This window comes from Monodelphis domestica, chromosome 2 (assembly GCF_027887165.1).
Source record: "Monodelphis domestica isolate mMonDom1 chromosome 2, mMonDom1.pri, whole genome shotgun sequence".
Classification (NCBI taxonomy): Eukaryota; Metazoa; Chordata; class Mammalia; order Didelphimorphia; family Didelphidae; genus Monodelphis; species Monodelphis domestica.
Genome location: NC_077228.1, coordinates 507,201,382 through 507,229,259, shown reverse-complemented (window position 1 = coordinate 507,229,259; position 27,878 = coordinate 507,201,382). Strand labels below are relative to the sequence as shown.

The following is a 27,878-nucleotide window of genomic DNA, read 5'->3' as shown; positions in this document are numbered from 1 at the left end:
TTATTTACCTTGCTTTATTTCTATCATGTGGGAGAAGTTCTGAGTTGTTCCCATTATTTATTTACCTTGCTTTATTTCTATCATGTGGGTATAGGTATAGGAAAAGATAAGGTAGTAATATATCTAATAGTCAGCTGGATTGAATTAGATAACTTAAAAGTTTTGCCATCAAGGAATAAATTGGCAGGGAGAGAGGAAGTGGAAGGAGCCCCTTTCCTACCCTAAGAATTTTAAGCAGAAAACATTCTGGGATGTTTTCCCCCTAGTTAAGTTGTAGTAGAATTAACTTGAAGCCTTCCTTAAAAACAGGTTTTCCTCTCCAATAGGTTGCCCTCAGCCCACTGGCTGTTCTTAAAATCTGGGAGGATTTAGCCCTCCAGCCCTGGTCAGAGGAGAACCTCTGGTTATGTTTCATCAAGAACCAGGCCTGGGGAGAGCAGCAAATGTAGCAATAACCTCCCTTCTACAACAGGGAATCTGCCAGCAGCCCTGTGCAGATAGGGGGCCCTGCAGCAGCTTCTTAGTGAACCTTTGTGCATCCTTGGAAGCTCACAGAACTTTCTGGGGCATGTCTTAAAAGTGCCTCCACTCACTGGGAAGCTAACTTCACCCCTTGACAAAGACCCAGTGCATTCTGGGAGTGATTGATAGGAACTCCAAGGCTTCTAAGGGTGATCACCCCATGGACAGGGGCCCCAAGGCATTCTGGGAGTGGTCACCCCATGGGCAGTGGCTCCAGGGCATTCTGAGAAATGTTCACCCCATGGACAGTGGCATTCTGGGAATGATCACCCCATGGACAGTGGTACCAGGGCATTCTGGGAGTGGTCATTTCCTTAGCAGCAGCACTGCTGGGGGGAGGTGGCGTTGTGGCACATTGGAAAGCAAAATGGAGCCCAACCGCGTGGCCGAGTCCCCGTCCCTGGCGGGGAAATCCCGGCCTGGGCAGGCCTATCCGCACCTCTGACCCAGGCCTCACCCGCACCTGGAGGAAGGATCCGGGGCATCAGGCACTGAGCAAGACGGTAGCCAGTAGGATTGCGCAGGCGCGACCAGTCGCCGAGGCCCCCTGCAACCGGGGCTGCGCAGGCGCACGAGCGGCGCCCGGCGAGTCCCGACAGCGGCGGCGGCGGCTGTGGAGGTGACGGCGGGGCCGGGGCAGGGAGCTTTGGCGGCGGGGACGGAGCAGCCATGAGGGCCGGGCCCAGTCACCGACAGTGAGTAGCGGCTGCCGGGGGGGGGGGGCATCCAGGGACCGGCGGGCACGGGAGCGGGGGAGGGGAGGGGTGGGGGGTGGGGAAGGAAGACTCGGCCGGGCATGAGTACGGGCTGCAGCCACGCGCGGAGGCTGGACGGCCCCGGGAGGGAGGGAGCGCTTACTCGTGTTGAGGAGCCCCTCCCCGCGTCCCGGGCATTGGGAGGTCCCAGCGCCCACCTTCAAGGCGGTTCTCTAAGCAGAACAAGGAGGGAGTGAGGGCGGGGGCCTGGAGGCGGGGAGTATTGGTGGGGGGCTGGACTGAGTTTAAGCTTGCCCCTGACACTTGGCGCCTGGGTGACCTTGGCCTAGTCACTGCCCTTCCCAAGGGCCTCAGTTTCCCTTCTATGAAATGGAGACTGTTGACTTGACGACTTCAGGGGGAAGCTGCTTTCTCCTGGGCGATCTGGGACCCGGACCTGGGAGGGGAGTGGCAGTCTCTGCGGGAGCTCGGGGGCACCTGCAGGAAGGGTGGGCGGGGCCGCCTGTCTGTGAAGGAGTGAGTGCCATGGGGGTGGGAGCGGGCACAGGGGAAGAGGCCCCTCGTGGGTGTTAATGAAGGGATTCCGATGCTTTGGTCTGGAGGAAGTATTCAGGAACCCGACTAGTGGGACCTGGTGTTTTGTTTTTAACCCCCCCCTCCCCCCCGCCCTAGAATATACTATGTATTGGTCCCAAGGCCGAATATCTGTAAGGGCTAGGCAGTGGGGGTAAGTGACTTCCTCAGGGTCACACTGCTAGGAAGTGCCTGAGGTCAGATTGGAACCCGGATCTGCTAGTGTTGAAGCCTACTTTATCCTTTGAGCCACTTAGCTGCCACCTTTAGTATCAACTCTTAAGACAGAAGAGAAGCAAGGGCTAGGCAATAGGGTTAGGTGATTTACCCAGGGGCACACCGGAAGTGTCTGAGTCAGATTTGAACCTAAGACCTCTGGTCTCCCGGCTTGTCACTCTATCCACTGAGCAACCTAGTTGCCCCCTTCTGTTTTTTGTTTTTTTTTTGTAGGGGAGAAGGGGAGAGATGGATGAGTAGATTTGGACAAAGGAAGGGCTTTGGGTTATTTAGAAAAGGAAGGGAAACCTAAACCTGGCTTGCCAAGGTCCCATGACCAGATTCTCGCCACCCCTTGTGGCACCCAGGTGTCTGTGTGACAGTGTGAGTTTCAGTCAAATGTGATGACTTCAGAAAGTAATCTAGACAAGCTGGAAGGATTGCCCAGTGAGAGCTGTGCAAATATAATTTGGCATTTTAAAGAAGAAAAATTTCCCTTTGCGAAGGAATTCCTGATTACCTCCAGTTCAGGTTCAGCCCTCTGTTGGAGGCCACAGCAGCTGTGGATGGGAAGCAGCTTTTCAAGCCCAGTTTTTTGTTACCCTGTTGGTGGGAGGCTCCAGTATGGACTGGATCTCAAAGAAAGACAGAAACAGCTGTGCAAAGGCCTAAGATGTTGCAGGCTCCTTGCTGAGAGGCAGGAAGAGCACAGAACATTGCTGGGTGGGTGGATTTTTTTTTTTTTGGTAGACAAAGCAGAGCTAAACCAGGTGCATCTTGAGAGAGAAAATGGCTTCCTGTCCTTTGAGAGAGGTCCAATTTTCCTTCTGAGCCCTACTGGCTCTGATTTGTTGAGATTAAAAATGGCTAAGGTTTTTGGTGTATTCTTTGAAATGGGTGTGTGAATTTGCCACTCTGCTGAATCTTGGGGCAACTGAGATTTTCTGATAAGGAGAATGAATTCCTTTATTGGGGAGTGTGTTTGTAGGGGTGTTGAGAAGGTGATTTTTCCTCTCAAAATTCTGGTTATCTTTAACTTTTCATTCTGGTAAAACATGTTCTACTTCTCTTCCCTGGAAAATTTAAAGGGCGATGTTTTAGACTTTTTCCTATAGTTCTTTAACCCATGATATCATTCTTTGACCATAGCTGATCTTTTTGTTAAGAGGTCAGATTGGGAAAGAAGACATTCATTATCATTTATATTAAGTTTATCTTTTTACCTACTCTACTAGTCTAAACTCTGAACTGTCTTTCCTTCTGAGTTTGGCACAGTGCCATGCATTTAGTAGGTGGGTAATACTGTTTGTTGAGCTAGGTGGCTCATTGGATGGAGAGCCAAGCCTGGAGTCAGAAGGTCCTGGGTTCAAATGTGACCCCAGACACTTTCTAACTGTGACCTTGAGCAAACCACTTAATCCCAGTAAGCTAGTCCTTACCACTTGTCTTCCTTGGAACCAGTACACAGAAGGTAAGGGTTTTAAAAAATTGTTTGTTGACTGAATCATTATAAGTCATTTCAGATTAGTTACTTCAGATTCAGAATAAATTGTATATGGGTTTGTTGAATGAATGTTTAGGTCACTTCAGATTACAAATTTAGCTTCAAATGTGAGATTAGTTTTTGGTAGTATGGGTAATTTATGGTTGTTTTTTTTTTTTAAAGCAAAAAACAAAACAGTTTGAGAGACAATTCATTTTCTCTGTTGGAAATTTCCATCAGGTCAAACAAGTAGACAGAGGTCAGATGAATTGTGATGGAATGATATAAGTTTGTTCAGCTGTGAAGGGAATTTCCTGTCTCCCCTCTCCCCCCCTCAGTTGCTACTTTTGTGCTGATGATAAATACCAAATGGTAATCTTTTGCTCAGAGGTAGACATTGTTTCCCTGTTATATTTGCATTTTGCTTGAAAATATGGGGATAGCTGGCTGTGGGATATGGGGAAATGAGAACTTCCCACGAAGTCATGGCAAACCAAAATGAAATAATTTAAAGATCATTAAGCCTTTCTTTATCCCGATAAAATGAATCATTTCCTTTAAAGATCAGGTAATGCTTCATGGAAAGCATTCTATTTAAAAGCATCTGGTTGGTATTTTTCCCATCTTTTACTAAAGACTTATGCATGGAAACAGAATCTTTGCATTTCAGGCAAACTCTGATTTTATAGTTTATTCTCCAACTGAACTGCAGACCCCTTTGTGATATTTCCATGGTGGCTAATTATTCTCTTTAATAATAGTATGCACTATATAATTTTTTGTTTATAATGCATTGCACATGTAGAAAGATAGTTCTAACAATCCTAAAGGAATAAAGAAATTCTGGAAGGTTTTATAAAAGGAGATGAGTGTATGCGTTAGAATTGACTAAGACCTTTTTACAAATACACTTTTTTTGAGATGGGTAAGAGGTGAGATGTGGTAATTGGGAGTGGAAGTGGGAAGGGAGTCAGTTTGGAAGACTTAACTTTAAAGGCAAGAATGGGAAGGTGTGAAATACATAAAGCACTGTTTTGCACCAGGTAGTTAAAGGAAATGGGCAAAGGATTCTGGCCTTGCACTGTTGTGTAGAGCAGCAAAGAAAAAGAAGAACCTTGGAACATGATCTAAAGAGAAAAGCTAGAGATTTTTGATATGATTATAATGTTGTAGAAACTTTGAAGTAAGAATTCTAGGATGATAAATTAGGTACAGATGTATGTTGTTGGGGGGTGGGGAAATGAGCATGAGATGGAATGGAGCTAGGTAACAGCTAGTATTTATAGTTGTCTATATGGGAGATGGAGTCAGTCAGTAGGAAAAGGGACAGTCCTGCCTGCATGGAGTTTACAATTGAGTAAGAAAGTTATTGTAATGTGGGTTCATTCTTTCTATTTGAACTTAAATGCCCGTTTTGTTAGGGAAACTGCCCTAGATTCTAAGAATACAAAGACAAAACTGAAACAATCATTGCCTTGGAGGAACTTGGTCAATATTGAAGAAAATAACATAAAGAAGGGAAAATAAATATAAAAATATCTAGAAAATAGACATCCAGTAATTACAGGGGTGGTCCTAGCAACTAAGTGGTAATCAGGATAGGCATTTTATAGGAGGAGGCACATAAGATGAGCTTTGAATTAAAGATTTCTGTGAGTTTGAAATGAGGAAGGACTATGTTTTTGGCATGGGACACAGCTTCTACACAAGTGTGGAGACTAGAGATTGCATGGGGAACAACAAATAAGAACTATTCGGCTGGAATATAGAGTCCATGAAGAAGAGAAATGGATAGGAAATTCAGAAACATAGTCTGGAGCCAAATTGTGAAAGGTTTTAAGAGACAAAGCAGTTTGTTTTATCCTAAAGGCAGGAGGGAGTCACTGAAGCTTCTTGAGCAGGGGGGTTGGGCATACCTATATTTTAGCAGTATCACTTTGGCAGCTGTATGAAGGGTAGAATGGAGAGTGGAAATAGCTGGGACATCAATTAGGACTGCAGTAGTAGTCCAGAAAAGAAGTGATGAGTTCCTAAACTAGAGTAATTACTTTGTGAGTGGAGGGAAAGGGCTGAATATGAGAGATATTGTGGAGCTACATAAATAAGACTTGGCAAACTGATTTATGTGAGGGGAACTAGAAGGATGATAGTATCATTAGTAGAAATAAGGAATGGGAGAAAGAATGATTTTTATTTTGGATAGTTTGAGTTGTCTTTGGGATATCCAATAATAATAATAGGCAACATTTATTTATTGTCTTCTACATGTCAGGCACTGTGCTAAGCACTTTACAAATATTATCTTATTTATCTTCACAACCTGAGAGGTTGGTGCTGTTATTATTCCCATTTTTATAGGGCAAACAGAGGTTAAGTGTGCCCAAGTTTGCCCAGCTAGTAAGTGTGTGTGTGGGCTGGATTTGAATTCAGATCTTCCTGACTCCGGATCTAGCCTTCTATTCAGGCTACTTCATCTCCATCCTGTTGAAAATGCCCCCAAAATAGGCAATTAGTGAAGCAAGAGTAGAATTTAAGAGAGACTAGGACTTGAGTATTTAGATGTAAGAGTCATCTGTGTAGAGAAGATAATCCATGGAAATTGATAAAATTAAGAACTAGTTGCTGGATTAGTAAGAGAAATGTTGAATGCCTATTTCTGTATTTTGACCTCTCACTCAAGTAATCTTCATCCTAGTCAGAGCTGTATCTTAGGTTAAAATTTAGGCTGATGAGGGATAAAAATGGAACACTAAGAAAGTTATGTTCTCTTTTGTTTAAAAATATTATTTATTCTAAGTAGGGAAATTTGGAGCCAGAATGGTTTAGTTTAATAAACTGGTTTTCTGAAATACATCCACTGCCTTTGGGGGGAAATGTTCATCTCAAAGACTATATTAAGATCACTTATTTTTGTGGATGGTTGTCCTCTGTGAACTCATTCTGAAAATCAAAGTATGAGAAACCTGAAATAATTTAAGCTTGAATCAATACACTTCCATTTTTATTTCAAGCTGAAACTGGGTTTATAATATTTATTCTCAATTTCTCATTAAAATTGGTAGGAATTGGCTTAATGGAAAACTAGACTCATTTCCCTCCCAGAGGAATAGGACTTTAGGAATGTGCCTGTCCATACTACAGATTATTAAGGAGAATTGAAGGAGGAGAAACTTAACTTTTGTCAGGTTGTTGGAGAGATGTTGCATAGGCAAATGAGAGAAAAAAGAACAGCTGTAAAATTAGATCTTAAAACCAATTCGAAGCTCTTTTTGAAGATGAGAGAGTTGGATGCTTGGGGAAGATAAATCTGCTTATCCTCCAAAGAATTATATGGCAGAGCTACAGAAACTGTCAAGAGAGATATTCCAAAAGGGTCAGAGGAAGGTGTGAAAAAGGAATATTCAGTGATTCCCTACTCAGGGGTACTTGCCAGTTGTTTGTTGTTGGCTTGTGTCTAAGGTAGAAGATATCTGCCCAAGATTTAACAAAATGCATGATGCAAATGACCCAGAAGGAATCTAAAAGGCACAGCCAACCTTTATAAAGTCTTGAGCAATGAACTGAAGGTACAGATTTCTTTCCTATTACCCATTGAAGGAAAGATATGCAAAAAAGAAAGGTAACTTTGGACATGAACTGGCTAAGAAGATGGTTTCTGAGAATGGGATTTGGACTTCTGGGCCATGACTTAAATACAGGAATGGCAAATGTCTGGTCAGAGGTGTAGTACTAGTAAAGTCTGAGAATGCATTTGCTAGGTGCCTTGCAAATTTAATCAAAAGACTATAAGTGGTAAATTCATCAAACACTTTGGCACAAAGCAAGGAGGGGATTTTTTTTTTTAATCCTTCCATCTGAGTAAGGATTGATACTTTTTATTGGTTTCAAGGCAAGAAGTATGGTTAGGACTAGGCAATTGGGGTTAAGTGACTTGTCCAGAGCCCCAGCCAGGAAGTATCTGAGATCAAATTTGAACCCAGAACCTTCTGTCTTTAAGTCTGGCTCTCAATCCACTGAGCCACCTAGCCTATCCCCTCTGGTAGGGATATCTTTACTTGGATGACAGGATCAAGAATCTTGACTGGCTAGAGCACCAGCCTAAATCTAATTTAAATAAGATGTGATTTAGTAAGGGTAACTGCAGAGTCTATTTGGATACCCCCCCCAAAAAAAACCAATCAACCTCTCAGATAAAAGGTAGGCTTGGATAGACAGAAAACAGTTCTGAAAAAGATCTGGAAATTTTAGTGTACTGTAGGCTCAGTGACTCAGCAATGGCCAGAGAAGGTAATGCAATCTAGGGCTGTGTTCAGAGGCATGGATGGCTTCCAGAAACAGGGATATGATTGTGTTACTGTCTTCTGCCTTCCTCAGACCTCATGTAGCATATTAGGTTCAGTTCTGAGCACCGACAAGAATATTAATAAGCTGGAGGGCTTCCATAGGAGGGCAACGAGGGTGGAGGATGAAGGGGCTTGAGGCCATGACATGTAGAGGAGATCTAGAAAATGAACCTTTCTTCATTGTTTATAGAAGTGTGGGACTATGGTTGAGGAAAATTGCATATATTCTCAGATTCTGTCAATGTGTTGGATAGTTTGCTTGATCTGTTGGGTTTTTTCTCTCTCACTTCAAAAATTTTTGTTCAGAGGCTGAATGTGATATAAAGACAAAAGATATCAATAAAAACTTTAAAAGAATATAGTCAAGAACCTGTCTTACACAATGGCCAAAGTAATCATTTAGAGAGGAAAAAATGGACTAAAAGTTTTGCAAGATTTTATGTGAGGAATACTGCAAGATTTAGTGAGGTGATGACAGCATAATGAATTTCTTTTTAAAAGGAGCTTAATTAATCTTTTAAGTGTCCAAAATGTTCCAGAACATATTTAATGCTAAAACAGAATGAGACCTACTTTTCATTTTCTTCCACCTTTTCAGCCTTATTGCCTGCAAATAATATTACATTTATTGTTGTTTCTAAAAAAAAATACTGTATAATAATACCAACTTGAAAGGAGGATAGAAAGGTGATTGATTGCTCTAGAAAGTGCAAAATGCAAAATAAGAATTCTGAACTTGAGTCAGTCTCAGTTGGAAAAAAGAATCTGGCTTGTATTACCTTAGTTTCTCTCCATGGAATCAGAGCATTTTAGAACTAGAAGGGACCTTAACCAAAATCTTCATTTTATAGATGAAGAATTATGAAAAGAGATGAGGAACTGGTGACTTAGAGGGGGAATGTGACTTGCCTAGGGCCACTCACCTAATTAGAGGCAGAGTCTGCTGAGAGTCCAGGTCTTTGGTATTCCATTTACTATGTCACAGACTTTTTGTTGTTGTTGTTGTTCTTTTTTAATATTTTCTTTTCCCAATTACATGTAATAATCTCCAACATATGTTTTCCAAAATTATAACATCCAAATTATCTCCCACCTTCCTGAGATGGTAAGTATTTTGATCTGGATTATATGTGTATGATCATACAAAATATATTTCCAGGTTGGTCATGTTTTGAGAGAATGCTCATATAAACCAAAACCCCAAAATAAAAATACACAAAATAAAGTGAAAAATAGTATGCATCAATCTGCATTCAGCCTCCATCAGTTCTTTCTCTGCAAGTGGATAGCATTCTTTGTCATAAATCCTTCAAAATTGTCTTAGATCATTGTGTTGCTGAGAATAACTTAAGTTTTTCACAGTTGATCATCCGGAAATATTGTTGTGGCTGTGTTACAGTGTTCTTCTGGTTCCACTTACTTCACTCTGCATCAGTTCATGTAGACCTTTCTAGGTTTTTCTGAAGTCATTCTGCTCATCATTTCTTGGAGCACAGTAGTTCAGCCATTCCTCAATTGATAGACATCCCCTTATTTTACAATTCTTTGCCATGCTACTATTTTCCTACAAATAGGTCCTTTTCCCTTTTTTTAAAAGTTTTTTTTTTTGATACAAACCTAGTAATGGTATTAATGGATCAAAGATTAATGGATCACAATTTTAAGGCCCTTTGGCCATAATTTCAAATTGCCCTCTAAAATGGTTTGGATTGGTTCACGACTCCACCAACAATGCGTTAGAGTTCCAATTTTGCCACATCCCCTTCAACATTTATCACTTTTACTGTCTTATCTGATAGATTCCTGGTAGTACCTCAGAGTTGTTTTAATTTACATTTTTCTAATCAGTGATGATTTAAATATCTTTATATGATTTTAGATAGTGTTGATTTCTTTATCTGAAAATTGCCTGCCCTTATCCTTTTACCATTTGTGGGAACGACTTGAATTCTTTTTTTTTTTAGACATTATTTGGTCAATTTCAAACATTATTCATTGAATACATAGATCATTTTCTTTTGCTCCCTCCCCTCCCACTACCCCTCCCATAGCCGATGAGCGATTCCACTGGGTATCACATGTGTTCTTGATCCGAACCCATTTCCATGTTGTTGGTATTTGCATTAGAGTGTTCATTTACAGTCTATATCCCCAATCATATCCCCTCGGCCCCTGTAGTCAAGCAGTTGCCTTTCTTCGATGTTTTTGTTCCCAAAGTGTTTGTCCTCTGCTTGTTGATAGTGTTTTTTCTCATAGATCCCTGCAGGTTGTTCGTGGACATTGCATTGACACTAATGGGGAAGTCCATTATGTTTGATTGTACCACAGTGTATCAGTCTCTGTGTACAATGTTCTCCTGGTTCTGCTCCTCTTACTCTGCATCACTTCCAGGAGGTTGTTCCAGTCTCCATGGAATTCCTCTACTTTATTATTCCTTTTAACACAATAGTATTCCATCACCAACATATACCACAATTTGTTCAGCCATTCCCCAACTGAAGGGCATCCCCTCATTTTCCAGTTTTTTTGCCACCACAAAGAGCACCGCTATGAATATTCTTGTACATATCTTTTTCCTTATTATCTCTTTGGGGTAAAAACCCAGCAGTGCTATGGCTGGGTCAAAAGGTAGGCAGGGAATGACTTGAATTCTTATAAATTTTACTTAAATTTCTATATATTTGAGAAATGAGGCCTTTTAACAGAGAATGTTGTAAAAATTTCTCCCACAGTTTTTTGTTTCCTTTCTAATCTTGATTGCATTGGTTTTGTTTGTACAACTCTGTGGCTTTAACACCAAAAATAAATAAATGAATGAAAACAGAAAAATCAGATGTAGATATTGGATGCATTTTCCAGTGAAAGTAACACTGGATTTGGAGTCAGTAGGTTGTATAGAATGTGGTTTTTGAAGTATTAGCATAGGCTTTTTGTGTTTTCTGAGATAGAGCAATGTGTACAGAGAGCCTGACCTTCTATACTATTAATTGTTTTTAATATTTACTTTAAAGAGAAACCTGGTATTTTTCTAAAATCGCTCTCTCTTCAACATTTCCCTTTAACCGTTTAGAGTGCTTTGCTTGGTATTCACATTATGAATTTAGAAAAGCCAGTTTGCCATCTTTTTGGAGAAGTTATGTTAGGGCTTCTCCAACTCCAAATTGTGGACTATAGTTTTTCTCTTTGTAACTCCATCTTTGTGCCACTGTGTCTTTTAGCAGTCCAAGACTAAGAATATTGAGCCTGGAAAACTTTTCATATCTTTAACCTTTATCTCCAGTCTCTTTTTAACCCTAAAACTGATGAGCATCCTAAAAGACTTCTGAGAGATTTGGTTTAAAAAAAAAAAGCCTTTGTGGGTGGGATGGAGGTGGAGAGAAAGATTTTAAAGAAAAATTCCTGAAAAATAATTGTCTAAATTTACTTGGTCATTTGATTACCATTGCCTTCTCTCCTAAACATATGTACTCAAAAAGCAAATTCAAGTTCTCCATCTTGCTTAGAAAGTAGATTAATTCCTTAGCGCTTCATTGAGTGTTTTGTCCCACATTTTATCATCCCTGGCTATTGATTGTTCACTTTCTTCTCAATAAACTGCTGTTATTTATGTGGAGCTAAGTGGTGGCACAGTGGATAAAGCCTTGGCCGGTCAGGAAGACCAGAATTCAAATCCAGCTTCTAACACTAGCTTTGTAACTGTGGGCAAGCCATGTAACTTCCGTTACCCCAGTTTCCTCAACTGTAAAAGAAGATAATAACTACCTACTTTGCAAGATTGCTAGGGTCAAATGAGTTAATATTTCTCAAGTTAAGCTTAGCACAAGGCTTAACACATAGTAGGTGCTATGTAAATGCATATTCCCTCCCAGTCTTTGATATGGATCATTTTCTAGTGGTAAGGAAAGTGCTTCATTTGTCCATTTAGTTTGGGGGTGCCAAAATTCTGTACCAAGTATGGTTGAGCTTTCCACTCCCAGAGATTACTGCTTAATGGACTGGTTCCTCTTTGAAGAACAGCTCAAATTGTGTTTTGCTGCTTTCCAGTGAGTCTTTGAATAGAGGGGCTGAATATTATTTTTTCATCTTAGAGCTTTAATAAATATTTGACTTGACCTGAAGTGTTCCCTTAGTTAGGTAACTGACGAGAGTAGCCCTTAGGACCTCAGAAATAAATGACATTGCAAGATTGGAAGTTCTTATTCTAAACCTTATTATTAACTTAATCTTCAGAGTCAGCCATTTAACATTTATTAAGCATGTTGCCATTGTCAGACACTGTTTTAAAGAAAGTCATGAGGCAGGCCCTGCCCTCAAGTTGCTTACAGTCTAGTGAGAAGGAGACTGAAAAATGAAGGTAGGGGAAAGAGGTTAGCAGGCAGCCAGGAGGGAGATGGTTTGAAACAGTGAGAATTTCACCTTTGATTTCATCTTTTAAGGTCCTAGAGATCCTGAAGGCCAGGAAAGCAGCCAGCTGAGGAATGGTGAGGTAAATTCCTAGAGGACAGAAAGGAGGATCTGGTTGGAGCTCTCCAACATCCATGTTCTATCCTTTCTAGTCAGAGGCAGGGGTACTGCGGAGGGAGAGTTTGATTTGATAGTTTCTTCTGGAGGTCATGAAGTCCAGGAAACCTTTTACTTTTTTATCTGTGAAATGAGGATAATAATCCTGGAATATGTTATTGCAGTATATATATATGGAGCACAAGAACGTGAAAAAAACCTGGAATTTAGTCTGGAAGGAAACTGGATTCCAATTGTGGCCCTGCTCTTTGGGTTATAGTTTCCCTATATATGTGAGGGAGTTTAACAGACCTGCTGAATCTAATCATACCTCATGAGGCTGTCACCAGCAAAGTGCTCTGTAAACCTTAAAGCACTGTATTGTACTATTTGTTATTACTCTTCTAGAACATACAGCTATCTATATAACATACCCTGATTATATTGCTCTTCTTAGATTTACTGTACCTTAACTTGTAGCCAAATATATCACATTAGGGAAGCATGGCAGATAAATAAATAACTTGGGAATCTACTACCCCCCTTCATTTTTGCTCAATTTCTGCTGATAGCATGCCTGACAATGTCCTTTGGCTTTGAGTGTGGTCTGGAGCTATGGAGCTATGGAAATGGGGGTAATAGCTTGTTGTATTCAAGTCAGTAAGTAGTCTTTACTTACCTATCTTATCCAGATATATTCCATTTTTTTTAAGAACTACTTTTACCAGGACTGTGAAAATTATGAACAGAACTTACTGATTTATTACTGAGATGGGATTACCTAAGGGTTAAAGCACCAGACTAAGGAATTAATTGGTAGATCAGAAGTGACTGGCTCTATGACCTTGGACAATTCACATTGCTGGGTGTCTGATTCCTCATCTGTCAGTTGAGGATAATGCTTGCAGCTTACCTAGTGGGTGGTTGTGAGGCGTCAGTACCAATGAAGATAATTGTGCAATGCTTTTACAAGTTAAAGTGTGATATAAATGCTCAATAATATTTTTTCCCTGAGGTACTGTGAAAATTAGCAACATGACGTCTGTTAGAGGGCTTTGAGCTCCTTTGAGAAGTGATATGTATTTATATAAATACTATTTGGATAAAGATAGCTTGAGATTTGGGAAAAGGTATTGCTACCCCAATTTCAAGACTACAGTAACTATAAAGGGAAAACAAAGCAATTTCTGATTAGACAAGCTGTTTCTGAAAGAGATTTATTATAATATCTCTTTGGTGGATTTGTAATGCAGGAGCCTTAACTACCTTGAGTTTTTTATCCAAGCCAAGTTACAGAGTGCACTCCTTGGGTCGATACAGCTGCTAAACATGTAAAGGCATGATAGTCTTATCTGATTTGTTATTTATATTTAAAACATCAACACTCATCAATGGTAGAACCACTGTAAGAAAATATTGAAAAAGCAGTTTTACTTATTGTGTATGACACTGAATAAATGTCAGTTCAGAGTTGGGAGAGATGCAGGATTTTTGAAGTGATGTGTTGACATTTCAGGAAAATCAACACTAGTGCCATGCTTGTATAAATGCAGAATTGGAGGCATCTCTGGTCATAATGTACTTAGAAACTATTTGGAATTTGAGTCTACTGAACCAAATTTTTCATAAGCTTCTCTATTAAAGCATTAATAATGGGAGAAAATAGGGATGTGGCTGTTTTGAGAACTAAAACAGATAAAAGGACTTGGAATCAGTAAATGATAGGTTGCTGTTGCCCTCAAGATGGCCCAATTAGGATCTTGCAGATTGTTTTCACTGGGGTCCTGTGCACTTCTAATTTTAAAACCATGTGAGAGAGAGGCAGAGTAAGGGACGTGAAGTCATTAGCTATACATAGCTGGAATTGAATCTTTTTTTTCTGGAATTTTTGTTCTACAATCTATTGTGTCAAGGACAAGTTTAAAAGCTTAGGTTTCTTCTCTTCAATCTGAGGACTAGACTTTATTCTGTTGTAGATACACATAATTTTCTTTTTTTTGCTTGTTGTGTGGGATGGAGGGCTTGGGTTGACCAGCTTCCACCACACAGTAAAATAAAATCATGTTCCTCAATTTACTTCATTTTTCTTTAGGTGAGAATATTGTCTATGATCAAGTTTGTGTTTTTTTTTTGTTGTTGTTGTTGCTTGCCTCCAGGGCATAGAAGTTATTTCTAGGTGTTTTGTATTGTATTAGTGTTTTTTTTGCTCACTTCCTTTTTTTTTCCCTTTAAACCCTTATTAACTTTGTCCTGGTAACAACTCTAGGACAGATAGGTAAGGTGGCAATTGGGGTTAAGTGACTTGCCCAGGGTCACATAGCTAGAAAGTATCTGAGGCAATATTTGAATCCATATTTGAACCCAGTTCCTACGGACTCCAGTTCTGGCTCTATCTACTGTGCCACCTAGCTGCCCCAGTACATACAATATTTGGGGATTGAGCCCTACTCACATGTTCATTTTCAACATCTTGTTCTCTGTTGCTCTTAGTTGCTTTGGATGCAAGTATTCATTTGTATCGCTTCATTGTGGGCTGTTGCAGAGTAGATATTTAACAATAAATCAAGCATTTATTAAGCACCTACTGTACACCAGGCACTGAACAGAGATGAAAATGGAACAGACCCTGCCTTCAAGGAACTTAGGTTGCAGAATTCAAGCATTCATACTTTTGGTTTTTTATTCAAAGAAGACTGTGACCTCTAGAAGTTGGCATTTGGCAGGCCCAGAGAGTCAAAACCATAGTAAAATCTAATGAAGAGGAGCCATTCAATTGATAGAGCACCAGGACTGGAGTTGGGAATACCTGGGTTCAAATTTGGCCTCAGATACTTCCTAACTGTGTGACCCTGGATAAGTCACTTAACTCCAGTTGCCTACTGCCTTGGAACAGGATATCAGTTATAAGACAGAAGGTAAAGATTTAAAAGATAAATAAAACTAAACTAATGAAGAGACAATCATCTGTCAGTCTGTCACTACCAGGCAATTTAATGCATTGGACCTGAAAATTAAGGGAGTTAGGTTCCTAGTTCTGGTGTTATTTAATGTCTTCTCCATGCCTCAGTTTCTTCTTATTTAATATGAGAGAGTTGATGATCTGTGTAATATACCATGATTCTATAATTCTGAATAAGAAGTGAGAAAACATGATCTGACATTAAACTGATTCAAGTTAGCGTTTGACCCTCAGTTCTCAAATAAACTAGTGACAAAGTGCTTCTCCCCCAAACCCCCAAGTCTTCTAGAAAGGCATTTAAAAAGGGCTCCTTCTGAGAGTCTGTAGTAAAGCACCATCTGAGAATTCAGGGTTTGCTCTGTGTTGGTTATGATCGGCTTTTTCTGGCTAGTGTAGCCTTCTTTTTCTTTTCTATGTTCTGACAGATTATAGGATTGTGGGAAAACAACGACCAGGGCTTTTTCAGGAACATTGCCATTTTATCTACAGGAGAATCCATTGGCTTTGGCACCAGAAGGGAATTGGCTGTGTACTTAAAGATGCCGAATCACTCTTGATTCACAAGTTTGCCATCTCATTTTGTGTGTGTGAAACTTTTCCAGGATTTTGGCTTTCACTTTTTCCACCATGTGCTACCCCCTTCAATGTGAGAAACAGTTTTTTCTCCTAAAGCCCTGTCTTTTCCTTCCAAGTATTCATAGCCTAAACCATGAGAGAGATGGTTATAGTTGTAGAAAATAGGAAATGGACATGACAGCAGTCTCTCTTTTTCTTGTGCTATCTTTAGTATTCACCTCCAATTTATCTGTGGCATTTTTCCCCTAATGATTTCATTTATGTGTGGGAATCATTTGCTAACTAGGATATTATTTTATAGAAGTTATCCAAAAGGATCAGCAAAGGCCTCTTGTCAGGGAACTTTCAGATGGGTTTATCCATTTTTTTTTCAAAGTCAGAACAGAGGGAATTTCTCAGAAGTTTTCCACTTGATTAAGTGGCTCTTGCCTTTCTTTGCCTGATGCTTCAGCCTCATTTGCTCTAATTCCAATTAAGAGGTTATTTTCATTGCCATGTCAGTCATTTATACTTTTTCTTTTTTAAACCTTTACCTTCCATCTTAGAATCAATACTGTGTATTGGTTCCAAGGCAGAAGAGTGGTAAGGAGTAGTCACTGACAGGTGACTTGCCCAGGGTCACATAGCTAGGAAGGATGTCTGAGACCAGATTTTGAACCTAGCATCTCCGGTCTTTAGACTTGGCTCTCAATCCACTGAGCCACCCAGCTGCCCCGTTAGTGTATTCTAACTTGCTTCTTTTAATGATTTATATATATATATATATATTTTTTTTTTTTTAAAGTACACAGTAGTTGTTAATCAGTCCTATGGTACAACCCAGAACTGGTCAATGAGAACAGGATTTGGTCCCAAAGTTTTAAGTGTCAGATGTTTATTGGTAAGTTGGCCCCTGAAAGGTCTAATAGGGAAAAATCAAGTCTTTCTATGTGCTGGGTTTCTTACATTAGATTTTTGTGATGCTATCTAATATTCTCTTCATTGAATAATGTGTGGCAAGTAGAGTAGAAGAAAAATGTTCAAAGACTGTTTCTCCTTTTTTACTTGTGATGTTGGAGTCAGAGAGCTTGGGGAAAAAAAAGTATGTTGATGAAATAGTATTCAAGCACAGGCTAAGCCAAGTTGATGTTATATAAACTAAACTAGCTTATCGCCTATCCTTGTCAATACCAGACTTGTAAATGAGATACCAATTCAGAAGGATGATAAATCACATTAAAGGAAACAGACTTGAGTCAGAAGACCATCTCTGTTGCTTCCCTCAGTGAACTTTCTCTCCTGGACACCCAGTTTTCTTATCTGCAAAGGAAAGGGAGGGGTTAAATTCAAATGATTTCATTCCTGTAGTCCTCTTCATTCAGGGAGCTGCTTATTTCCTGCAGTAGCTCTTGGGGAAACCATTCCCAAATTAGAGATTTTTTTCATATTTCTGCATTACCGGCAGAGTGATCTCTACAGCATCCATTTTCCAGAGTCATTGGCCCACACAGAATTAGAATTTAGTAATTTTAACAACAGTGGAGACAGATTGGAAAATCTACGAATGTTTTCAGTATTGGTTGTAGGTATGAGAACTAGGGAGTCAACTACAAAATGTTCTCTTAACTGTTTGGATCAACTTTTCTGCCAAAGTATTAAATGCCTAATATATACTCTATACTGTGCATCAAGCACTGTGCATGTACATTGTGGAGGGACAGCTACAAAGACATGGAATACTGAGCTTAAATCTTCAGTTGGGGAGAAAGGCTAAAAGCTCATAAAACATGAAAACAGTTCAATATTGAATAAATGTGATATTTGACTCTTCGATTAAATATCACTTTGGAGAAGAGAGAAGTCCCTATGGGCATTATATATATATATATATATATATATATATATGCACATGTGTGTGTATATATGTGTGTGTGTGTGTGTGTGTATATATATATATATTTTTTTTTTTTTTTAAGCTTCCTGGGGCAAGTGATATTTGAGGGGACCTGGGAAGACTGGGTAGTATTTGTATTTGGGAGGAGGGAAGAATGATGTATTATTTCAGAAGGAAGTAACTCCATGAGCCAAAGGTCAGGGAATGGACGTGAATGATGTGATATCTATCTGTCTGTTTGTCTATATCTATATCTATATACACACACAGATGATGTGATATGTGTGTGTCTATACACACATATACATATGCATATATTCTTGTATAATGAGAAGTGTCCCAACTAGAGCAGAAGGTTCAATGGGAAGGGGTAGGAAAGGGAATAAGCATTTAAATTTCTACTTTGTGATGAGTGCTATACTAATAACTAAGCACTTCACAAATAAAATTTCATTTGATCCTCACAACAATCCTAGAAGTGCTATTATTATCCACCATTTCATAATTGAGGAAATCAAGGCAGACAGAGGTGAAGTGACTTGGCCAAGGTCACATAGCTAATAAGTATTTGAGTCTGGGATTTGAACTCTGACTTTCTTGACTTTAGGTTCAGCACTCTTTATCTACTTCACCCCCAGCTTCCTCTAGCAACAAACTTGCTAGGTTAAGGGCCATATTCTGGAACATTTAAAAAGCCAGTAGTAGATTGATTAGACAGGAGGAAGGCACTGCAGGATTTTGAGGAGAGTGGAGAGATGAAAGCTGGGTCTGGGAAAGATGATCCTGGCAGTGAATGATGTGTAGTTACCTGTATTGGAGGAAGGGAGAATTGGAGATTGGAAAACCAACTAGACCAGTTAGTGTGGTCATCTACCTGTGATTTGTTGGAGGCTTGGATAGTAGGACTAAACTTGGAGTAGTAATATTAGCTTATATTTATAAAGTGCTTTGAGATTTACACCTTGCAGAACAATATATTTATCTTCAATTCTAACAAAAACATTGGAAAACAGGTCCTGAAAATATTTTTCTCCCTCCCCCCCCTTTTTAAAAGATGAGTAAAAGGAGACTAAAAGAAATTAAGTCACATCTCCAGAGGCTAGTAAAAAGTTGGAACCAGAGTCCAGTGCTTTTTCTAAATACATCATGGTTAGTACCCCCCTTGAATCTAATCAGAGACTTTTCTAGATTCTTCCCTTAAACACCCAGTGTAAAGGTCCAGTAGTGGAGGACCATTAAAGACAAAGCAACCATAGCATAACATTTTCTCCCTAATGAGGAAATGTTCTCTCTTAGGAATGAGATTTCTTATTAGAAAATTATTTTTTTGTGTGATTTCTCTTAATATAAGGATTCATTTATGAAATATGTATTCAACAGTTTTGGTTAACTCATTTGAGCTTTCAGCCTCCCACTCCTCAACCTTAGTTCTAGCTCTGTTGATCTCCATTTTAATTTACAAATGATGTCGTAGCTCTTGTTCTCAAAACTGTAGTCAGGAAAAGATGAAATGACTGAGGAAACAAAGTTTGACTGAGCATATTGATTTATTAAGCAGTGCATGCCAATTGCCCAATAAATTAGAACTAAACTTCTTCAATTTAGGACTGGATCTCGAATACAGGACAGATTTTTATGCAATAAAAGCAATTAATCAAATAAGACTAATTAAGAGGAAACAGTACAGCATTAGGTAATCTAGTTTCTAATTGGATGAAAGATTAGGGACTTTCCAAGTTGGGAGGGGGAAAGTGAGCAGGTACAATTCTCTGAATTCAGGAAAAATGTCCCTCCTACTCCTCTCCTAGTATCTGTAGACAATAAGAGGAAAATGGAAAAAAAACAGATTGATCAGGATGGAACCACTTTTCAGATGAGACATATGGGTTGCTTGAGATATCCAATTTTAAGAAAATTCCTCATGACAAATTTAGGATCTCACTGTTTTTTGGTTACCAAAACCTTAGTTAAGGGCCTCTAACTAGCAGGTGTGGGTGGTCCTGTTTCCCAGCCACACAGGGCTAGGTTCAGGCAATGCAATAAGGTTTTCTCCTAATTCCCCCAGTTGGACAGTTTTTCTCACAGGACAGAATTTGAACTATGTCCATAATTGAATAGAATGGGAACTAAGCTAGCTCCAGAATTGAATCACAAGATGGGGAGTCAGTGTCACTCAATTCCCACAATTAACCATTTGCCATTCTAATTCCCTTACAAAACAAGCTTCTTTCCTGGCTTAGTTTTCCTTCAGTTGCACTTTGTCATTTTGTAAAGTGATGGTGCTTATCTCTTATTTTTAAATAAGCTTGTATTCAAAACTTGTGTGGATCCAGAAGTTCAAATGTTTGCTGTGTTAGATGATTTTGAGGCTCTTTTTCTGCCTCCTTGTTTTGACCAGTGTTCAGATTCCTAAGGTCAGTCTTACATGTAAAACCCAGTGGAATTGTGCATGGGCTATGGGAGGGAGTGGGGGGAGGGAAGGGAAAGAACATGATTCTTGCAACCAAGGAAAAATATTCTAAATTGACTATTTTAATAAATTTTTCAAAAAAATGTTAAAATAATAATAACAATAATGTTTTAGATAGCCTTCTTTTGCATCCCATTTGATCCTCATCCAAATCCCACGAGATAGATATGGTTCTTATCCCCATCTAATAGTTGAAACTAAGGTTAAGAAATGTTAATGACTTTCTCAATATCACATATAGTAAAAATCTGGATTCACCAAAAATTCAGGTCTTCCTGATGAAGTGCAGTTTTTAGCTAAAAAAAAAAGAAAGGTCAGTCTTTTTTTTCTTTAACTTTTATCCATTTCCCATATTCAGGGCTGATAGCTTGATTAAACAAGTTGGGTAATGCTTTATTTCAGAAAGTATCATTTTATCTTTTTTTTTCCTAATTTGGTATTGATTTTGACCCTTATTTCTAGACAACGATCTGCCTACACATAGATAACTCTGAAATGACAGTTTTTTCTTGACAAGATAGTCAATTTCATTTTTTGTGTTCATAGATCAAAATGTCTGGGTCTCTTCATGATGTATAAGTGAGAGGCTTCTGAGTCATCTATGTCCTTTCTTGGTTCTTAACAACATTTTATTATACTCCCCAAATATCTAGCTTAACATCGAAGATGTATATTGATTTTATCTCTTTATCAGTTAGTATTTTCCCACACCTGCATCCTCTGTAGTAGATGATGGTATATAACCTGCATTACATCCTGGTTTAATTTGTTTGTGCTTATGAGGAAAAGGGAGCAAATATCTCATGAACTGACTGATATTTTATGTTATTGTTAAGATGAGAGTTATTCCTTCTGCTTTATTAACCTTTTAGAGCTTTTCTTTCATTTAGTTTTGTTTTCTTTGTCTGTTAAGAGTAGGGATGTGAATATGTAGTGCATTTCCTTCTAGCACTGTCATCTTAATGATCTTTGGATAAAATCACATATTGAACACCAGCTATTGCATGTGTGGTGATGGATCTAGAGAATGCTGGTAGCATCCTTTGCCCTATGTCTGTCCACCAATCTGGCACCATCATTGCAGAAGCAGATGGAAGAAGGGGTGCCAGAATAGACCATGCCATTTTATGGTTTTGTCTCTTTTATGGGTCAGCATAGTCAAAAACAATTATTTGATAAGTTATCTTTCTAATTGTGGGCCACTTCATACTTGACTAGTCCTTGGACAGTAGTCAGTCATTCTGTAGCCAGATTAGTATCAGCCTTTGAGGATGCTAGACTGTACCAGATAGTATACTTCAGTGGCATAGTCTTTAAGATCCTAGAGTATCCCTCTGGGCTGTAATGGGCTACCAGAGGCATCACTTTTGTGGAGACTTTTATTTGTCCCTCCTTTTGTTCCTTGTTAATATTAGCTCAAGCACCATCTTTTCCAATAGATGTTTCTAGGTTCTTCTAGCTGCTATTAAATTTTTTTTATTTTTACTCCGAAGGACCTAGCACCAGTGGCTAGGCATGTAATAAATTTTAATTAAAATGCTTAATTGTTATTTTGGAATTGATTATTGTGCATCTAACCGGAGGATTAAAAAAAAAACCAACTTTTGTATATAGTAGGAAAGTTATACTATCAAAAACATGAACCTCAATTTGCTTCAAAAGAAGTTACTAGGCTCAACAGTGATCCTGGAAGTACTGGATTCATTGTTACTTTTTTTTTTTAATTCTTACCCTCCAAAGAATACTGTTTTGGTTGTAATGCAGATTTGAACACAGGACTGCCTGCCTCTTCTGATGGCTCTCAATCCTTTTAGCCACCCAGTTGTCACCAGGCACTTTTCCTTTAAGTAAATGACTCTACTTCCAAGTTTTTTTTTGTTTTTTTTTGTTTTTTGTTAAAAGATGGCTTCCAGGGGAGATTCAGGATTCAAATTTGGACCCAGACACTTCCTAGCTCTGTGACTCTGGGCAAATCACATAACCCCCATTGCCTAATCCTTACTGTTTTTCTGCTTTGGAACGGATACTTAGTAATTCTAGGACAGAAGGTAAGGGTTTAAAAAAAAAAAAGACTGCCATAGGACCCCAAGGCCAGAGGGAAGTTATAAAACATGTTACTTTGAAGGCTCAGCCTAAGTTTTCACCCACCCTCTACATTAGTGTTGGTTTTGAAGCCGGCTGTTCTGTATAGTAGCTCATTTCCCCCCTTTTTGTTGTTGTAAAGTTGTAAATGTCAACACGAACATTTCTATGAACACTAAGCCCAGAATTCAGTACAATCTTGATGGTTTTTGTGTAATTTCCATTTGACTTGGTAGCTCCAACCCTACCCTGTTCTTCTGTATTCTCTCTGAACTTGCTTCAGCTCTCTTTTTTACTGGAGTCTCTTAAAGGATAATTTACTTATTTGAGATTAGAAAATTCTAGAAATGTGCTTAAATCTGAAGGATGGAAGAATTGTTTTTGTATATTTTGAATGATTCTTAAGGAGAGAAACTGGTAGCCAATGAAGGGAGGGCTGGAGATGAAAACGACTCCCTACTTTTTTGAGCAACTTTGTTGGCAAAGCCAAAATTGATAGAAGTTTTATATTTTTCCTTTTTAAATATGGTATTTAGGGAGGCACCCTGAGTATCTCAGTGGATGGAGAGGCAGGCTAGAGATGGGAAGTCCTAGGTTCAAATGTGGTCTCAGACAGTTCTCAGCTGGGTGACCCTGGGCAAGTCACTTGACTCCCATTGCCTAGCCCTTACCTCTCTTCTGCCTTGGAGCCAACACACAGTATTGATTCCAAGATGGAAGGTGAGGGTTTAAAAAAAAATTAATATGGTGTTTGATTTATCTATGAAGTGCCAATGAAATCCATATATAAACTAACCTATTGTCTTTTAGGAACAGTGGGAAAATGATCCGTGCAGGTAGCTTCAAAATGGGAATAAAGCCACCCTGCCTATCTTCCACCTTAAGGGGAGATTGAAAATATGAGATCTGATATATCCGGTTCTTGGAGATCCTTTAAAGGGACCATTTAAATTCAAAGCGGTTATTCAATTTTAAATTCTAATAGGCTAAGGAAGCTAAGTAATTGTGCTTGCTGGAGACATTTAAAAAATTTCCCCAACGCCCTGAAGGGCTTTGTGGATAAAACTGACAGTCTAGGGAATAGCCCCTCTCTCCCAGAGTCCCATTTTATTTGTCTCCCTCGAGCTTGTTTGTCAGTATAGATCTAAGAAGATAGGGCCCCGTGACCTTCAGTTTTTCTTTTTCAACAAATTTAATCCAAGGAGCATGCCTTGAAATATTGGCATGGATGATTGAAGTGTTGAGCCAACGTGCCAGTTATGCTGTCTGCCAGTCCCGGAGAGCTGATGTCTAATATCAGGTGGATCATTCGAACTAGTTCTTCGGGTCGGCTCTAATTATGCTGAAACCGCCCAAAGGCCGGGCCGGTCATCCTGTCCCTGAGTCTTGTGGTGGCTGCTTGGTTGGATTCCCTCCCCCAACTTGCAGGCACATTCTCCCCCTCCCCCAGCCCACCCCACTAAAACCAGGTCAGACCCCCTGCGTCATGGAAAACCCGAATTTCCGGCCGGTAGGGTCCCTGTGAGCTGGCGATCGGGTCAGAAAGCCCGAAGACCTGTGCCCAGGGGGTGGGCATTGCTGCCCACGCCCGGGGCATCTCGGAGCATCTCCCGGATGGTGGAATGGTGTGCTGATCTTCTTGGCCAAGATTCCTGCCCCTGCCGGGGGTGGCCATCCTTTTCGTCTACCCCACGACCAGCCCTGGCTGGGGGAGGGCTCACCGAGAGCTGGGGGAAGCCAGAGAAGCCGGGCCGCGCTAACAAAGAGGAGCCTCGGCGGGGCCGGATCCGGGCTGGCCGGCCTCCCCCCTCCCTGGCCGGGCCTCCCCCGTTGGCTGCGGCGCTCGTCTCTCCGCGGGCTCCTGGGTTTTCCATTGGCTGAACTGAAGCTTGTCCCGCCGGGAGGAGGCCGGGAGGGGGCCGGCAGGGGGCGGGGCCGGCTTCCGGCGGCGGAGAGGAGCCTGGCGGGGCCGCCGGCTGGGAGGGGGCGGTGGTAGTGGCGGCGGCGGCGGCGCAGCACCGAGAAGCGGAGCGCGGCGCGGCGCCGAGTGAGCCGAGCAGCCCGGGCAAGAGAGCGAGCGGCCGCCTTCCTCGCTGTGGCTACGCGGGCCCCCTCCCCCCCATCCTCCCGGGGCGGGGGGCGAGGAGGGCCGCGGTACGGTGAGCCGGCTGGGGCGGAGCCCGGAGCGGGGCGCAGCGGGGCTCCGAGGAAGAGATCGCATCTCCCCGGCTGCACGGGCCGGCGTAAGGTGTGTTCCTAACGTGGCCGGCCCGGCTCTAACCGGCGGAGATCCTCAGGGAGGGGACGCAGCCCAGTCTGGTGGCTTTAGGGCTTCACTTCCCTTCCCCCTGGGAGCTCCGGTTTTTTTTCTTTTTTTTTTTACTATGTCGCTGTCTGTCGCCTAGCAAAAATGCATTGGGTGAAGAGAGCTCTTCGAGATGTGGCGTCTGATGCAGCAATCCGCAAAAGGGGGGGGGGGCGGTTTGCAGCTGGGAGTGGATTTTCTGTACCGGACTACATGCGTTTGCTTGGAAGACTTTCTCTCCATTTTCTGTATCTGGGACATCTAAGGAATGGCTCAGACTTTGCAACAATCTGGAAGGAAGTGGGGGAGCCTGGAGGAGGAGGGAGGAGCCCCTATTTTTATTAAACAGGGAATAAGGGGGAACTGTTAGCTATTAATTCTTGCCATAGCTGCTACTCCTTAAGTTTACCAATACAGCCTTTGTATTACTCCAGCTGTTTTGGGGACAGCCTCTTTAGAGAGGGCACATTTGCTTTTACCTTTGCAAGAACCTATACCCCATCAGTTTATTTATGGGTATATTTATGCCTTTTCATGGGTTCTCACAGGAAGTAGCTTGATCTATGAACCCAAATCATTGTTGGAAAGAGAAAAAAACCTCAAGTCCTCCCGGCTTTTTGCTGAACTCGTTTTTCTTTCATTTGTTTTCCGGGTTAGTTGAATTTTGGCGACAGGTGTTCCTATGATTTAATCTAGATTTAACAAGATCTCTGGTGAGATTCTGCAATTTGGGGTGGCCTTATTAGAATGAGGGGATGTTATTCTTCTGGAGAAATTGATACCTCTTGCAGATGTGAAATTGAAAACAAAATCCTTCAACGAATTGATTTCTAATTGAAGATGAGCACTAAAATTCTTTGAAACAGATGATGTATGTGTGTATAGTGTATATGTATATGCATGTATATACTAATTAGGTGACTGTGTTGATTGCAGACTTGCTGTAACTGGGCATTTTCTACTAAATGCCTGGAACAAGTTTCTTATGTTGATTAGCCCAGAGTAAATATGACTAATGTTTAGAGCAAAATGCCTGAAAAGTTGCAGATTTTTAAAAGTACTTCGGTAAATATTAAATAAAGTGATTCAGAGTTCATTTTACTAAGCCAAGCACGGCTTGCTGACGTGGTTCTAAATAGAAGCCTGTTAAGAAGGCAGAACCTATAGGACAGTATGTCTCTTACACGCAGAATTAGTGGCTCCACCAGGTTTTTTGTCTTAGAGATGATTCATAGAACTTCTGATCTACTGCACTTTGTTATGGAGACCGTGGTGTTTGGACAGCAATCGACTGGAAATGGGTAGCCAGGATGTGTACAGTATTTTTCATCTAGAAAGATAGTAGAACACAGTTAAGTGTCTTAAGAACCTTTTAGCTTTGGTTCTGCATTGATTCAACATCTGGTTCCTGTATCCTCCTAGCATCTGTGGGAGTTGTGCCTTAAGGAAATCTTACCAAGGGCAGGATTAATTAGTTTGGAAGAGGAGATTCATTATTATACTCCAGAACTAAACTGAAGTCCTCCCCCACACAAAGGGAGCCCCTAAGATATGGTCCTGAATAAGTGAAGGTGTTTAGGTTTCTCTGGGGTTATTTGTGTGCTCTTGGGATCTGGAAGAGGTCAAGTCTCAGGGTTCTTTCATCCTTTTGCATCTCTAAACACATGACTAATAAATACGTATTAATTTTAAAAACGTTGTAGTGATGTTTTCTCTGGTCTTTAGGTCAAATTGACTCTTACTCAAATTCAGGAGGTGGTGATAGTGGAGGCAGAAAAGAACATTGTGAAATGCATTATTGAAAACGAATAAGGAAAATCACTTTGCCTTAAGCTCTGGAGTAGTGAAGCTTGCTGTTGGGTCAAAGGAAGAATTCTTTGATATTGTCTAAGATACAGTTAAGTAGGTGAGGTGACTTGCCTTGATAAAGCCACGCTCCTTTGCCCTCATTTCTAGCCTGTTTGTTTTGTTTTGTTTTTTGCTTGTGAGGACACCTCTATAAAATATACTGTTAGTTTTTTCATATTTTTATTTTCTTTGCTCAGTGGAATCAATATTTTTCATGTAACAGTGATTTCCCCAAAGAGCTTTCCCCAAACGGGAGGAAACAAAGCTATGTTTAGAGATAATCATAGGTATGTCTACACTAATCTCCAAATATGATTTAAAGTGGATGCATAATGGGAAACCCTCAAATGTCTATGTCTTGCAGAGAAACAATTACATGAAATCATGACTTCTCATAATCTCTTTGGCTAAGAGACATTGTCCTGCTGAGGTTGAAGTAGCTGGTTTAATTTTCTTCAGCAATCTGTTTACATCCATCCTTGTGTTTTTGATCAGCAGAGCTTAAGGTGTGTAAAGAAAAGGGAGTTTTGTGCTTCTCCCTAAAAAAAAAAAAAGCAAATCCAGGCCCCAAATCACACCAGAAATACAAAATTACTCCCTTGAGAAGAAGGCGAAAGAAAAGATGGAACCCTTAGTGTTGCTTGATTGCTGTGTTAATCAGCTTGGGTGTTTTAAGGTTTAGAACTAAGCAAAGCTCTGTTCAAGGTGAAAAAAAAATTTAGAGACAAAAGAGACCTGGGAAAGCTGTTCTCCAAGGTGAGAGACTGTTTAGAGACAATGAATGCATTCATATGGTGATTTGCCTGATGGTAATTTTTTACTGTTCTGCTTTGTCAAGCTGTTGTTGGAGACTACATTTTGTATTTGTTTAAGGACAAGGGCCCCCTCCCACTGGGCTGGACTATTGGAGGTTGAACCTTTTGAGGGAGCTGTTTACTGTGAATCTGGAGCTGGAGGGTAGGGGACGGAGTGGAGACTGTTATCTGTTTACGACTCAGATTGGAAGCCGGAATAGATTGCTGGCGGCTTTCTCAACTCTGCCTAATGAATGGTTGCTAGGCAAATTGCATCTCAATCAGTTTAATCCTCAAGATGTCACTTACAGGTCGGCTCTTTCTGAAGGCCGGAACTCTGCCTTCTGACAAGACTGCTAAAGCAACTTAAAATTGCTTGGGGAGGGGGGTGGCGGGGGCGGTGTTCTTCATTGGCTGTCCCTATGTAATAGGTTGGATGCAGCACAGGGACCTTAGTTCACCTTCCTAGGAAAGCATAGCTAGTGCTCCATTGATAACTGAGCCATCCAGATCAAGGGCTCCGATGTTCCCAAGACACCATGATGGTTGTCTCTTTTTTTTTTCCTGGTATTTTCGGTAATTAGAAAAGTCCAGAGCTTTAAAAGACAGAAAACAAAA

General features: G+C 40.5%; 1 protein-coding gene across 3 annotated transcripts in view; it reads left to right on the top strand.

The window, feature by feature from the left end:
• The first annotated feature begins 848 nt into the window (after positions 1 to 848).
• Positions 849 to 27,878, top strand: part of FAM222B (family with sequence similarity 222 member B) — a 69,850-nt gene continuing 42,820 nt past the window's right edge. The window contains exon 1 of one of the 3 annotated variants that reach the window (XM_056819521.1): positions 849 to 1,217. The gene's annotated coding sequence lies outside the window, so the exon portion shown is untranslated. Of the gene's footprint in view, positions 1,218 to 24,362; positions 24,562 to 27,878 lie in introns of those variants that run through there. The other 2 variants (XM_056819520.1, XM_056819517.1) reach the window with 2 other exon arrangements.